This window comes from Cygnus olor, chromosome 3 (assembly GCF_009769625.2).
Source record: "Cygnus olor isolate bCygOlo1 chromosome 3, bCygOlo1.pri.v2, whole genome shotgun sequence".
Taxonomy (NCBI): domain Eukaryota; kingdom Metazoa; phylum Chordata; class Aves; order Anseriformes; family Anatidae; genus Cygnus; species Cygnus olor.
In genome coordinates, this window is record NC_049171.1 from 59,555,761 (window position 1) to 59,572,423 (window position 16,663).

At 40.9% G+C, this 16,663-nt stretch overlaps 1 long non-coding RNA gene across 2 annotated transcripts; it reads right to left on the minus strand.

The window, feature by feature from the left end:
• Window positions 1-10,634: 10,634 nt before the first annotated feature.
• LOC121068146 lies at window positions 10,635-15,181 on the minus strand. 2 transcript variants are annotated; one of them, XR_005818658.1, is made up of 4 exons: window positions 15,045-15,181; window positions 14,659-14,758; window positions 12,926-12,983; window positions 10,635-11,794 (listed from the first exon to the last, which is right to left on the minus strand). It is a non-coding gene; the product is annotated as an uncharacterized LOC121068146 (long non-coding RNA). The 2 variants fall into 2 exon arrangements; XR_005818657.1 differs by lacking the exon at window positions 15,045-15,181 and having other exon boundaries at window positions 14,659-14,996.
• Between the last annotated feature and the right edge of the window lie 1,482 nt (window positions 15,182-16,663).

A 16,663-nucleotide genomic window follows, 5' to 3' on the forward strand; every position in this document is an offset into this window, starting at 1 on the left:
TGCTTTGCCACTCACCTTCACCTGCTCCCCAGGGACAAAGGTATGCTTCTGGAATGGCCAGTTATTTGTAGCTGCAATCAAACACACCTTTCTTTGTTACAGCAGCTGCTCTAATGGACCTCAAAAGAGCTCAGGTTGTTGTCTGGCCACAAGTTGGCTAGCACTGATGGAATCTCCTCCCTGGGGGCTTTAATTTTCGAGATAAAATTTGCATATTAGGTGTACAGACAGAGAGGAATCAACTTGCATGTGCAAGTGCATTGTCTGCAAGGAGCCCACAGCAAATTACATGAACCAGACATCAGTCACCTTTTAGTTATGTCACCTTTTAAAGTTATGAATATACCTCAATATACCATCCCACAAGTGAAACAACTGTGATCCTGGGGATTTAGGCTTGCCTGTAAATTATTGTATGGCACACCATTTTTTTAGAAACAATTTTCACAAAAAATCCATAGCCAAATTCATGTTCAAGAACACTAGACTGCTGGTCACCATTTGGTCAGCAGGTCAGGAGCCTTTTGGGATAGTGCCTTCTGCTTCTTCCTCATCGGGCACATTGCCAGCAGTGGCCCAAGGGTGTTTGTGGGTTGTCACACCACAAAAAGGGTTCCCTATCAAATTACAGCCCTCATGCCACAGAGTGAGTATGCTGGATCTGTGAGATGTTTTCCATGCAAACTGTGAAAATAACTTTGGGTCCACCCTGAAGGTCTTAACTGGACATAATTAGAAGGGCTGTGCCTCACCCAGGGGCCTGCCACCCAGGAACTGTGGGCACATCGCAGCCTTCCTTGGGGCAGTGCTTCCAAGAATCCGTTTCATGTGATTTACACCCACAGAGGCGCACGCTAAGAGCGTGGAGGCTCAGAGCACTGTGATGTTTGTGCAAGTGGGCACAAGGATAGAAAGTCTTTGTTCCCGGCTCCTGCACTCAGCTTTTAAATGTGGGTGCTGGACTCTGATGCCACTTTTCAGCACCTACAATGACATGATTGATGCACTTTAGGATCAAACTGGCTATCCTGTTTGCTAGACTGAGACATTTCATGTAGGGCCACATGTTTAAAAATTCATCAGATGTTAAAAGTTCAAAGTGGTTTCAAATGATCTCCAGCTCAAAAAGCAACCTGGGAGTAAGCACACTAGATTTTGTTTTCTATCTGTGCCACCACCATTGAAAGCTTCTTGTCTAAGTTTCCTCAGATAGAAAATGGCAATAACACCTTGATCTTTTGCTGCAACAAATAAGATGTGCATAAATAATATAATGACACTGAATAGTCTGAAGTCCTTGTTATGATACCGTATTTCATTTGAACACTACCCTTGCTTTCTTAAGTATCAATTCTCAGCCAACCATTAGGGTTTTTTAGAACCAGAACCACAGAACAGGTTTGGTTGGAAGGGACCTTAAAGACTACCTATTTCCAACCTCCTGCCATGGGCAGGGACACCTCCCATTACACCAGGTTGCCCAAGGCCCCATCCAGCCTGGCCTTGAACACCTCCAGGGATGGGGCATCCACGGCTTCTCTGGGCAAGCTGTGCCAGTGCCTCACCACCCTCTGAGTGAAAAATTTCCTCCTAATATCCAATCTAAAGCTCCCCTCTTTTAGTTTAAAACCATTCCCTCTTTTCCTGTGATTGTCTGACCAAGCAAAATGTTGCTCTCCATCTTTTTTATAAGCCCCCTTTAAGTATTGAAAAGCTGCAGTAAGGACACACCAGAGCCTTCTCTTCTTTAGGATGAACAGCCCCAGCTCTTTCAGCCTTTCTTCATAGGAGAGGTGCTCCAGCCTTCTGATCATCTTTTTATGACTCTCTGGACTCTAACAGGTCCACATCTTTCTTGTGCTGGGGTCCCCAAACGTGGATGCAGTACTCCAGGTGGAGCCTCATGAGGGCAGAGCAGAGGGGCACAATCACCTCCCAGGGATTTAATCCCAATGTTAGTAGACTGAAGTGGGTAGTAATATTTTTTCTTTACAGTGAGGTCAGAGAGTATATAGCTGCTACATCAAGAATTAATAACTAAGGCATTTGATGCTCAAAGGAAACAGTCTATTAATGCTAAAACAACAACAGCCATGTTCTCACTCTCTAGCCTCCAAATATTTGCTCTTAATAATCTTTTCATCACCATAAAGGGCACTGGAACAGGCTCCCCAGTGTAGTGGTCACAGTACCAAGCCTGCTGGAGTTAGAGAAGCATTTGGACAATGCTCTCAGACATAACTTCAGAATTTGTATTCCCAACCCTGTTCTAAAAGATATGATCAAAGGCAAAAAGACTGAGAATGGTTGTTCACTTCAGCCTCACCTAGCAACTCACCTGCACTGCAGTAAAGCTCTTACTCAACGGTTATACCTCTCCTTCTAACAAAGTTGTTCATCCTCAGCTGTACCTTGCTGTTTCATCACTAAACAAACCTCCTTGTTGTCTCTCACTGACAATAACTTCAGGTATCACATTGCATTCAGAGTGTCCCATGAAGGAGATACTCTGCTGTACCTCCGCAATGAGTACGGGAGACTGTGCTGGGACAGGGTGCTGGAGGACGACAGGGGCACGTGTGTGTAGGATACTTGTAGATCAAATTGTTCTGGGTATGAACAGCCTGGAGGGTAGGGGTGTCCATGTGCATGTGTGCATGTATGTGTGTGTATGTTCCTGGGAAGCTTGTTGATGCTCAGCTTGAACATAGGTGCCATAGCTACCCCTGAGCTAGGTTTGGGCTGCCATCCCTTAAGTTGTAGGAGTCTTAAGACTTTAAATCAATAACTTTTTATTCAATGTTTCTCATTCAATTGTCAGGTGTAATTTCCAGTTAAAATAAACCCAATTCTGTGGTAAAAGTATAAGATAATCAAAGCAGTTTGATATCCCACATCAAACTCCTCCCTTCCTCTGCATCAACATAAATCTGGACAGCTTGGGCCTGGTGCCACACTAAAAGCTGGTGCTGCCAAACACTGTTTTTTCTCTGTCTCACACTTCTCTTTCACCAACAATAAGGTAGTTTTACTTGATCTTATTTAAGTGTAGCATTGTTCTCCTGTCACTTCCACACATACGCAGAAAGAAACTCTGTGGTGGAAAGGGATGTTGCAGTGAACAGGCAGCAGAAGGGCCCTGAGCACAAATCCATGAGTTGGCCCAACCACAGATATTCAGAGTAAGGGCAGATCAACCCCGTGAGTCCCTCCCACTGAAAGAAACTCATGCAGCACTGCTGTAAATGCAGTTAGAGGGGGGCTGACATAAGGATTTGGAGCGTACAAGTTCTGCATGGCCTGGGGTCATCCTAGCAAGCTCTTACAGCTCAGACATGACCATTGCATAGTGCAACCCAGAGCTGCTGAGGTATCTAGAAGCCATTGGTTTGCATAGTGGGACTGTCCTCACAGACACAAGTTTTAACATCTCTTTTTAACACGTTTAGCAGAAGTTCTTTCACTTCAAAAGAAACTGATGCTGACCACACCAAAACATCAGTGATGACTGGCTGGCTGTAGAATAATAGTAATAAAAATGTTAATTGCACTTCTTTGCAAGGTGAACAAGGGTCATGTAACACTTATGAAAAGGTCACCTGGTGAGGTGGCTGAGAATGAGGAATTCTGACCTTTAAAGCTGAACGTAGCCCTCTGAATGCATTTGCTTTTGCTAGCTCTGAACACCAAATAAACTCCCAATATATGGTCACTGGCTAAGGAAACAAAGAGATCCCAGGAATTAGCCTTCTGCCTTTCTCCCAAAGAACCCCCTGTTATCAAGAGAAGTGAGTGGTCTGGAAGAAAAATTGTTGATGTCTCTCTTCCCCGAAGGTACTTCAAACAGTAAATGAACACACAAGATCCCATGTTTATTTTCTTTTAAATATATTTTTGAAAATATTGTGTGATCCAAAATATGTGTTTTTCAATTTTGCGTGCCATAGCCCGGCCATGAGTGATGTATTTTATCCATATTCATAACAGTGTACAAACTTTCTATTCATAGCTCTCTCCACAGCATAAATTTTGGTGGGCATGCTGGAATTTCCTTGTGCGGCATATGGTAATCCTTTACCTGAGGGCTTGCTCCAAATAAATGTTTACATTCCTCTGACAGCTCACTTGAAATGTAAAGGAACAAGGTATGTGAGTCTTACATTAAATAACTGACTGCATTTACATGTTCGGGGAGGAAGGCACATAGCGTTCTTACACTGGACCCGTTGCAGGAATGTCCAACCTTGTTTCCTCTCATAAATATTTCATAATAGAAAAGACCTTAAAAATATGCCAATTCAAACTGCAGACTGACCCTTCCAGCTCCAGGCACCGTAGCTAGGAGGGACTGAAATAAACACCACAAGTAAGCAGTGCCTGCAGCGGGCAGTCATCTGTGGAAACCACAGCCTCCTCTTTGGTCCTGGGGACGATCATTTCATTCGGAGGCTATTACAGGGACGGCCAGCTGAAAGAGAGGGTGGTGGGTGGCAAGGGTCACACATCAAAGATGCCAGGGAAGGTGGAAAGAATCTGGAGAAAAACTTCCTAGTCTGGGATTTGGTTTTATTTTATTTCACCCAGTTCAAGCAAATAACATTTTTTACTTAGGCTGATGAAAGAATATCACAGCAATGAGGGATAAGCACACTGAAGTAGTAAATGGGGTAAAAGCCTATATGCTGTGTATGTATCTAATTACTGCAGTAAAAGTGTTGCCATGCGTTTATTGGCATACCTGGTCTACTCATGCTCCTGTTACTCCAGCTAGTCACATGGGGCTTTTTTAACCTTTTAATCATTATTCATATCATCGGGGCTATTCATTTGGCCAGTTGCCTTTCAGCCGCCACCAGGCTGAGGCTGGCCAGTTACCAAAATATCCCCAAGAGAAAGAGCAACACAGGAAATCAGGAGTTTGTTATTCTGCAGGAATCCAAACCCACAGTTTTCTCTGCTCATTCCTGCCCACCTTCCCTAGCAATTTAGCTCTAATAAGATATCCTTCAGCTGCCTTTGATATCCTTACTGAGGGGACATATTGTTTAGCCCCAGGAGGGAGTTAAAACACAGACACTCTTTCTCCTCTGTTACTCACATTCCAGCACAGTGAAATATCTCACATTTCCCAGTTACAAGTCTTGTGTTTCCCATAAGTGCTTGTCAAGAGGACCATATTTTTTGCCATTCCTCTTGATTGCTATCAAGACTGCTTGCAGCCCTCTCTAAATGAACACAGTTAGCTTGTGCAAACTGAAACAGAAGTAAAATTAGTGCTGGAGACTCACAATTCCTCTCAAAAGCTGAGAAGTGCCTGAGTGACAGCTGGTCAGAGACACTTAGCAGCTGATATGTAGCCAACATCCTTGCTTTAAATCAAGAAAACCTTCATGGAGGTTACATAATTTACACTGGCATAAAACAAGGGGAAGTAAATAGACCCTAGTAACTACAGTACGTTATAATAGCTATGATAATAGTTTGTAATAAAAAGCTGCCTCTCCTCTGAGGAACAAAATTGCCTTTGCAACCTTTAATTAAGCTGGGTTCTGAACGCTTTGTGGGCTAATTTTCTGCATAGTCCCCAATTTACAACATGGAAACCGAGGCATGTATATGTGAAGTAACTTGTCCAAGTGTTACAGAGGAAGTCAAAGATAAAGCCAAGAACGGAAGCAAAACAGACCATAATACAAATGTGCACAATTCCCACTAGAATCTGAAAGCCCATTTATTCAAGCCTAAATTTGACCCTTACTTAATTAAGTCCTGTGCCTTAAATACAAAACCACCCTTTGTCTAGCAGTAATGTAAAAATCAACCCATTATTGGAAAGATGGATGTATTCATTAGGCAATTGATACAGCTGTATTGAGTATCTTAGCACACTCCTTCGTTGAATTATATTTATATACATCCTCTACTAATAGTTTTAGAGAAGTGTCATAAAGATGGAACAGTCTGAGGAGGAGACAGAATTCTTAATTAAAGTCACAGCTATTATTGATCAGTTATCATTGCAAACACACTTAAAATCAGATTTTTTAAAGCAAATAAATGATAATAGCACAGCCATCTTAAAAAAAAATAATCCGTGAATGACTCTAGTTTAGCTCATACCTGTGCTTAACCATTCATTTCATGGATTAACAGAAAATATGACTTTTGCAGTCTCTGAGGACCATCTACAGACAATACACAGAACTATATACACCACAGATAATATAAGCCAGCACCAAAATAGTTTTCAATTCTTGCTACAAAAGGCACTCTACAGTCAGCATGCCCAAGAAAAGTTCCTTAAGATATGAAGCCTTTTCAGCATACTTTTCAAGTTGACATACTTGGGGTTAATTTAAGTAGTGAAACAGACGACCAAACAAATGTTGTTGCTGGAAATAATCTTACCCCCTTGTTCCAGAACTTAAAACCAAGCACTGTTAGCAAAAACAGTCCAGAAAATAAAGTGGCACATAGTAAGAATGATGGTTTCTGATTTTTCTTGGGACCCAAACAGCATAGGACTTATAAACTGACTTGACAACAAGGTATACATCTTCCAGCTTAGGCAATAGCCCATTGAGAAGCCAGATGGGATTTCAAAGATTCTAGTACCTTGTGCATATAGATACAGGCAAGCGTCTCAGAGAATAATATCTGTGGTTGTAAGTACAGTCAGAGTGCACTGCAGAACTGTAAACTTGTATATAATCTTTATCAAAGAGGTAGCTAGCTCTCTTGCTGTCTTTCTCAACTATTGATGAAAACAGTACTGGTACTCTTACGTAGCAGTTGATTCGTCCCTGCCCAATTTTGACATCAAAGCTCCACAGACTACCCTTGCAGCATGGCCCCAAGGTTGGCAGGTTGAGATTTTTAACTTTGTTATTTACTAATGATGGAGATACAGATATTGCCATCTTAACATTTCAAGCAAGTTTTTCAATGTGATTTCCTAGCATTTGGAGAATTTCTACTGTGTTTAGCTAGTGAACTACAAAATCTAACCACAGTCCTACACCAAACAGCTTCAAAAAAATCATTGCAAAGAGGAAAATCCACATTTAAAATTGGGCTGTTGTGTTTTACTGCATACTGGTTTCATATCCTCCGTGGAGATGTTGAGAGACATCTCCTAAATCACGAGGGTATTTCCAGACATATTCCTGGAAACAGGAAGGTTGCAGCATACTTCCCATCACACCATCAGTCTCATGCAGCTGGTTGCACTGAAGTGGGATGCAGAGCCCTGTCATCCTATGATACTCTGCTAGCCTATGGATGATCTCACACACCGAAAGCCTGCCTGCATTATAACTAAGTTCCATTGGAACCGCTCTTCAGGCCCCCACACAATTTCCATGTGTCAGAAAACAAGTTAAAGGTCTGACATTCATTGCACTCAGAAGAAAAGCCACACCAGGGTCTGCAATTAGAGGGAAAATTGTGTCAATTGACACAGCAGAATCGTTCATACAGTTGGTTGCACACTCTCCATCCTTAGCACAGGGTCAGGCCATCCCTCGAGACACACAACAAAAGCTATGTAACGTTGTATGGCAAAGAGTGACAAAAGTGAATCACAGATTGCTGAGAGGGTACTTATTAATGTTTACAAATATCTAAGTGTGGGAGACAGTGGGATTTGGCCAACCTCTTTTCAGTGGTTTGTGGGGACAGGACAAGGGGCAATGGCCACAAAATGGATCACAGGAAGTTCCGCACCAACATGCGAAAGAACTTCTTCACGGTGAGGGTGATGGAGCACTGGGACAGGCTGCCCAGGGAGGCTCTGGAGTCTCCTTCTCTGGAGATATTCAAGGCCTGTCTGGACGCCTACCTGGGCAGCCTGCTGTAGGGAACCTGCTTTGGCAGGGGGGTTGGACCCGATGATCTCCTGAGGTCCCTTCCAACCCCTACAATCCTGTGATTCTGTGAAATCAAATAGTACCAGTGAGACTAAAGGTTGAGAATATAAGACGCTTGAATAATATATGTGAGCCTTCAACGTTATTGCTCAGTTGTCACATTCTAAAGATCACAAAATATTTTTGAAATGTGCTGTAGTCCTGCAAGCAACAGTGGCAGCTCCTTGCACCCAAGTATTTCATTTGAACTAGAGTGATGTTTAAGTCTATTAAAAAAGAAATTGTCTTCTCATTCCATTCCATGTCCATTCTTCACTGGAATGGAATTTTGTTTTAAAGTATTTGCAAATTTACCTAGGTTTGAGAAAGACAAAACAAAAACAACAACAACAAAAAAAAAAAACCACACTCACACACAAAGAAACACAAAACACCACACAAACCAGTATGTGAGATGTATGAAACCTCAAATTTTCAGATTCCTTGAGGCTTGTTTATTTTCAAGTTAAGAAACCAAACATTTGATGATTACCAGAAAGAGGGCAATGTGCTTTTGTGCTGATTATATCAAATATAGTCTTCCATTGTCTGAAGAACAATTTTCTGTCAAGACATCATTTTTACTGAGTTTTGGGTAGTAACAGACTTCTACTATTAAATACAGTCCTGTTTATCACCATCAACCCTGTGGCAGACTGAAAACCTCTTCCACTGGGATCAATAGCTTTCTGTGAAGCCAGCAAACTTACTTTCACAGGTATCTCACAAAAGCATATGATACAGAAACACAGAGATTTGTTTCATACTGAAAAAATCCCAACCTCTGCAATTCAAAATGTAATTGCTGAAGTAAATATCCTAGAAAATTCTTGGCTTGCTACGTTTCAGCTTTTATTATAAACATTTCAGAATAAAGTTTGCTTACATTCAAGTAGTTTTTGACTTATTTAGTGGAGTACTGGAAAATGACAAAGCAGTCCATGGGGAACTTAGTGCCCAGATGTCAGGTTATTTGCTGTGCATTGGTTGTCACATGGGCAGTACTGAGATTTTTGTATTGCTGTTGTTCATTGTTATCAATATAATTCCATTATCACTTGTACTTTGTTCCTAGCTCCCCAGTCAACAACTAGATGCTATTGGCAAACATAGAAGAAAAAAAAGTGACACGATTGTGGTTTTTATGCACTTTGAAGTTTTAAAAGCTGTACAAGAGCCAGGAGTTCAGCTGATTAGCATCATTTAGAGTAGACCCAGCTGTAAACAAAGTTTATTTGTATTTATGAATCACATTTTGAGAGGTAATTTGGACTTTGAACTAAAGACAGATGGTCACATCCACAGAAGAAAAGCTGCACATTCTGACAAGTAAAACTTGTGAGCCAACGTGACCTTAAAAAACCCAGCACTTCAGATGATACATGTTATATTCCTTTAAAAAAAATCATATTAGTATTAGAAGTTAATGCGTTGCAGAATAAAAGAAAGAATAATTTAAAGTCCATGAAAAGTTTGTAAGAACATTTGACTATTGCTGTTTTGGGTTTTGCAGAAAGTGTGTAAGGAACAGAAAGTTTCAAGCAACCCATGTGTTCAGATAATAAGTGAAATCTTGCAACAGAATCTGTTTAAGCACTTGGTTCTCAGCTAGATTACAGCTTGATTACCACTCTGTTGAGTGTTGATGAATGTAGAAGGTAGGAAGGCTGAGTTCAGAAAACACCATTTTGTTGGCCATTTTTTACAGTGTGTATTTCAGAAGCATTGTGCCAAAACCCAATGCACCAGCTATAGTGTTGTACCAGTATCCTGGAGTATCACAGCATTTCCTCCTGGATGCCACAGTGCATGTGCTAACTGAACTGTAAATGAGGAAGACACATGGTAATGAAAAAAAAATATGTCTGCTTCAAATGATTTTTCATCATGTCTAGTCCTGCAATGTTTGCAGACCCTCTTCAGGCTGGCTGGACACTTGGCAAGTAGCCTTCATTCTGCTAGGCAGCTTCCTCACAAACACCCTCTGCAGAAAAGTTTTGTCAGTTATTCCTAAATTTACTCATTCTTCTTGAGCTGGAGGAGCAAGGTGAGGGATAAAATAGTGAGACTCCCATTGCTCATTCTATGTTGTGGAAGCTTGTTGTCTGTAACACTCTGCTTTCTGGCATCAGCAAATAAAAGAATAATTCATTCTTTGTTTCTGCTATTATTTTTTACCTCACAAGGATGCAGCAGCTCCTTTCAGGAGACCATGGATCGTCTGAAGCATCATGCCCACAGATTCCATCAGAGCACCTCCATGAAGACTGCCAGGAGCCATCCCCCGGGATTCAGCTGCTTCTCTTGTTCCAGGATCTGAACTGCCTCTCTCAGACACTCCTGGGTAGAAGAGTTAAATATCAGCCTTCAATGCTGCTTTTCAAAGGCAGCCACATCATTATTCATTTTAAGGCAAACAAATTCTGCACTGCACAGGAGAATGAACTAGGTGTTTCATGTACTATCTATAAATTGGCAGGTTTGTCTGTGTTCTCTGCTTTCTTTGTTTCCTGTGGATAAAGTTCAACAAGCCTAATTTATTGTTATACACACTGATGGCAAAATCAGTTTCCAACACGTAAGTCACATAATGGCCTTATCACTCCCCACATATATTGCATAATGGCTTTATCACTCCCATCTGTCTATTTCAGTAGTATTTGACATGGTCACCCTTCTCTTGAAGATGAAGAAGATGCGACAAGATATAATTTGAATAAAATTCTTTTCCACTGGTCTTATGTTTGCAGATCTACCTTTTCATCCTCTTCCCTCAGATTTCTATTTTATTTCTTTTTTTTTCCTCTCACTTCTTGCTCTAAGTTCTCTCTTTAATGATTTTTTGCAAAATTCTGCTTTCGTGCAATCTTCCTCCACCAAGATAGCTCAACAGGGTCCTCTCTTCTTTTATCAGGAAGAAGCCAAAGAAAGAGAGTGAAGGCTTATATCTAATAGCCAATTAAAACAGTAAGAAGTTTAAATGGTTTGTAGATCCTTTTCGTAGTTCATCCAGACCAGCACTATGACCTGGCACTAAAGAAGAGCTTCTGCAGACATCATTACTGGTGGTATAAATGATCTCATCTCCTCTGACAGCGGTCAAGGTGGCTGGGACTAAGGAATGTACTGTAGTTTTTTAGACAGAAGAAGACCAAATGACCACAGAGCCACTGCTGCTAGCTGGGGAGAGAAGAACACTTTTTCATACGGTTGTTCACTAACTAGGGAATGTACCATTTTAATGTGCATTTCTTTTAAGAGAGCAAAAATATCACTGTGCCTTGTGACACTTTCTAAGTGAGTGATACAAACTAGGTGGCAATGGCTCATGGCCTGAAATCTCTGCTTTGTTCCTAGACATCCAGCTCTGTTTGAGATGTTTTTCTTCTGCAAAGTATAGAAAGACCATCAGAGCAAATACCCTGCTGCCTTCTTCAGGTAGGACCATGCTTCCACCAGGAGAAAACAATAGGATTCTTGATTTATGTCATGCAAGAGAGAATGAGAGCAGATTTAAACATATTATAATATGTTACCATAAAAACTTGTCTGTTTTCTGAAATTTAAGAAGCAATGCTTGTGAGGTCTGGATCACGGGGAAAATATGGTGCTGACATAAGATGCGGTAAAAGCATCTCTTCAGGCCCTGAGTTTTTCATGTGGAAAATTCACTGTGGCAAAGTAGTGTTTCAGTCTCTCAATTGACCGATTGTTGTAGTATTTGTCGTTGTGGTGCTTATTTGTTTTGCTAAAGGAAATGCTTTAGCAGGGAGCGTGCACACAGCCTGGCATAAAATGGAGAGTGCCCACATTCTTGACAATAACAGTTTACTTAGCTGTGTAGGGCAGGCTGTTTTCAGCTGGAAGTTCAGAGCACCCACTTTTTCCTGAAAAAGAGGAAATATAATAATACCATGGAGAATCATGGACTTCAGCTGCTTGATTTCACCACCAGATCTAAATTCCTCCAAAACAAAATACCTCAAAACATCCAGCCGGCAACAAGGTGTGCATTTATGCACTACTGTGGCAGTCTGTGGATCATTTTTTCATGGTAATGTTGAGCCAGCTCATTATTTCAAAACCAGGCACAGCAGCCTTAGGTATCCACTGGTCTTCAGGCTATTACTATGGCATAAACATTTTATCCAAAAACTCTGCTTTACATTGCATAAGACATTTATACTCCATGAATTAAAAGCCTAAGAGATCAGCTGAGGATATCTGCAGGGCTATGAGAGGCAGAAGGCTGGGAGGGCTCAGCTGGGAGAGGTGAGAAGATATGACTTAGGTTTGTACAACCAGAAAGGCAATGGAGAAGGTGAGGAAGAAGACGTTCACCCAAATTCTCCACTAGTAGAACAGGGCTCAGTCCAAAACAGGTAAAAGCAACTTTACAGAGCAGGCAGTGCACTTCTGAAACATGCTGCCATGAGAGCCATGGTGAGGAGTCAGAGCAAACCTCCGGGTTAAAAAGAGGATTAGACAAAATAGAGCAAAACAGGTTTAAAAAAGCCACCATTGAGATTGGGGAAGGTTGTACCCTTCTGTACAGATTAGGGTGATTGTATCCCCAGTCCAACAGCTATTGTTTTACGCAAACTAATCTCCCTGGGTTGCCTTCTTCTACATAGCAAGTCATGGGGGATCCTGTTGTTCCCCAGGGACTCTCCAGTGAGCTCAAGGGGGCTGGCTCTCTAAAGGCTGAAATTAGCTTGAGCTGCAACTTCTCCCCAGATAAAGATTAATTTAATAAGCCCATGATAAATGTAAAATATATATATATATCATATATATAAATAAAATCATATAACAAACAAAGCAACCAACCCTCTGAAATTTTTAAATAAAAACTGTGAAAAACTCTAAAGAATCAGAGCCAATTTTTCCTCCCACAAGTGCTGGCCATCCACTGACACAATGCTGGAGTTCAGTCACAGAGGCTCAGCTACATCTTTGTCCCTCAGTAGCAACAGGACTTGAGAAAATTGCACTACTACAGCAAAAATGTCCAGTACCTTCAGCCAGATTCTGCACACTTTTGACTGCTGGGAAACATCGTTGTTAGGCTTGTTTCTGTTGGTGAATGAGAATGAAGTGGACCATATTTTTTACTTCAGTTTCAGGTATGAGATTATAGCTTTTGACTTGGAAATTACTTTCAATATTCATTTTGATCTGTTTCTTTGCCTTTATCAGGGCTAACTGCTTCAGCAATCAGTCATTGTTTTCCCCACTACGCACAGACCACAAATTACTTTGGTATAGTGCCTTTCAGTTATCTTTATTCACAGAAACCCCAAATTCTTTGATGAATGGTAATCTATGTGTCAGCTGTCTGTAAGGATGAAAGATAAACTCTTACTGGAAAGTGCACCATACATAATTATGACTCAGCCCGAAAAACAATAAAATTTGCCTTGGTGTTTTGATCTGTCAGCTCCACAGTGTAATGTTAACCAGTCTTGATATCCTGGGCAATAACACAGACTGCCCCATTTCAAGTTTTCTTTGCAGCATTCTTTGCACAAGAACTATTAAATTCATTGGCAGGTTCCGCTATAAAAATGACCTCTCTTCTGGATGAACTTTTGGGTCTCTGTGCCTTACCTGGCCTCTAGTTATCATGATTATCCCTGAGAGAGGAAACCCATTTCTAGCCTCAGAGTATCCCTGGCTGCAAAGCATGGAAAGGGTACATATGTAACTATATGTACCCATAATACGATATACTCATATATAAAAAAGATATCCATAACACAATAACGTATAGCTGTGATCTGTGGAGGTAACCTCTCTTTCCCACCCCTTACCCACTCCACATGATTGTAGACTCCTTCCTACTGGTGGGTACTATTAGATAGAAAAGTCTGATAGAAAATAGTTCTGCTGATGTGGCACTGTCCTGTCTGCTGGTCCTACAAGAGACCAAAAGTTCATCCTCTCCCTCTGCAGAACCAAGTGTTTGGGGTCTTCCTTCCTTCTTAGGAAAGATTTTTCATACGTAAAGGCACTTTTTTATTTACTTCAGTCTTATTCTTATCAAGCTGTAGTGTGAAAAGTAGCCTATTGACTTTCTGCTTCAGGCCTTGCTGCGAATCCAAGATTAGCATGGGTCACTTGCTAGTGCTGGGATTTATTGATATAATGAATTTCATTAAGGTAGAATTCCAAGAAGTCTGCCTCACAGTTTAAGAGGAAGTGGAGGAAGAAATAGCAAATGAAACAAAAAAACATTCTCTTGACTACCATAGGTATAAACTGAAATCTTCATTGAAGCTAGTCAGAAAAAGTAATCCAGAAAGGAACTAAAAGTGAAATTAGTCATCAGCCAGGTAAAGCTTTCTGCACTAAGTGCTCTTTGTATGTTCCAACAATGTACACAGTTAGTTTAAAATAATGGTCACCAGAAACCAAGACAAATATGACTGATGCTGACTTTTTATAAGTGTAAATGAAACAACACAAAAATAAAGAAACCCTCAAGGATAAACACATCTGTTTTCCAGTAGCCACCTCTTGTTCTACAGCAATCTTTTCTTCTTCTGTTCCCTTACCTTTCTTTAACTGAACTTTTAAAAACCTAAAAGGACCAATATTAGCATATTCATCAGCCTGATCATTCATCTTGCCTGGAGCAATTCCTAGGGTCATGTAAACAGTTTGCTGTTCCAGACAGCTTGTTCCCAGAATATGCTTCTTGACAACAGGAAACTCAATTAACAATTGCATGTAGGCTGTGGACACGTACCTTTTCAGGATGTAGCTGCACCAGTTGAAGAGGTTACTGAAGTGGCACCTTGTCCGTATGCACTCGTCACCTTCTCTCTGTGGCCTCTAACCAACATCCACTAAAATGAGATGAGTCAATTTTAAGAATTTAAAGAATGGCCACTGTTACAGCAGCTTATTTCGACTGAAACAAGTTCTGGAAAGTCACATGAGGAGCCTGGCCAGCAGATCAGAGAGGGTGATAACTTCCAGCATTAGCGGGAGGAGCGGGCTGGGGCACTTACCTTCTCATTGGCGCAGCTGCAGCTGGAAAAGAGCATGCATCTGTAGACTTGCACAAATGCCAGCTTCAAGAAAGATGAGAAACCCAGAACAAACACTGTATAGGCATGTCAATGTACATACAGCATGAAGTAAAACATCTTGGCCTTGTAGTGAAGTTACTCCACTCAAGACAGTGGGACCTCTGTCATTTATGTCTGTGACAGAAGACTTTCTGAGTTCTCTGGCTGGTTTGAGCTGTGTTAAATGAAAGGACAGTTTATCACACATCATAAGATGAGTATCAACTTGCTAAACCACATAATTAGATCATGTGTCTGAGCCCTAAATTCTTACTTATGCACCTAAAGAAATAGATTGAATTTCATGAGCATTGGGAATGCAGGCATCTCCTGTTGACTTAGTCATTCCAAAGGCAACTGTAAGGTACCCAGATTTGGGGAAAATAAAACCATTTACATCCTTGCATGAAGGCCAAGGAACCTATTTCTAAGTACACTTGTGTCAATCTTTCAGTCTGTGCAATTGAATGCAAGGAAATAAAACCCATTTGGAAATGTAAACTTTAAATATTGCCTCACTTATTTTAAAATACTACAAAAAATGTAAGAATAATTTAAAAGACTAGATTTTACAGCAGCACAGTTACAGTGCTCTGGATGACTGTGGCGAGATCTTGGCCTCATGAAGTCATGGTTAAATTTCTTCTAACTACATAAAATTTTTCTTCAAAACAGAAAAATGTTATTCCCGTCACATGGAAATCAGTCTTTCATTTCTAAAGCTAAAAGGTGTGTCAATCACTTCATCAGCAGTCATCTTTCAGATACATGTAAGAAGACCTTTCAGCCTTTATGTTTAGTCACAAAAGAAACTCCTTAAAGTAGCCAACAACCATCTTTGAATAATGCAAGAACATTTGGCCTCTTCATTAATTTTACTAGATATTTCACAGTGTATTTAGAGATGGACCTGCCCCACTTTCAGGGATAGAAAGCTTTAAGGTGGTTTTGTACTTTCCGCTCAGAAGATTCATGAGACTGAGGATGAGAAATTACTCTTACAATTTGATTGCTTCTAGCTTTTTATGTACTTGGAGACCCAACTGTGTTTAGCCATACCAGTCACCTTGTCCAAGTTCATTGTGCTACTGGTGCTGCAGCCACAACATGGCTGTGGACTGCAGTGCAGTGAGTACAATGCAACCAACGCACACTTCAGTGCTGAGGAGATGCTTATCTTTCAAGGAACAAAAAGGAGTAGAGACTGGAAATCATGAGGATGAAGCTCTAAACAGCAGAAGATGAACAAAAGGTAAGGAAGCTCTCTGCATTTACCTGCACATACTTGGTTTTTTTCATTACATCAAAACTATTTACAATATCCCATAACACACTGATTTTTAACAGGTGAAAGTTGTAGACATTGCAGTATCTCACTTTCCAGCCCTCCTTTCCTAATCTCCTTCCCATATGTCAGGGATGTCAGTGATACAGAAACAGATCCTCTGTGCACAGAGTTTATGAACCAAGATATTGAGTGTAATAGGAGGGAGAGGCAGCTGAGAACCACTATTACTGTATGAGGAACCTGGCCATGTATTTGGTAGCATTCTCCCACTGCTAGAAAAGCCTGTGTTGTTACAAGAATAGGAGGACGGTGGCCTGATTTCCTCCCTACCAAGTGTCTGTGTTTGAAAACACAGTGTCTGCTGGATGCATGCAGGTCAGATGGAGAGAGGA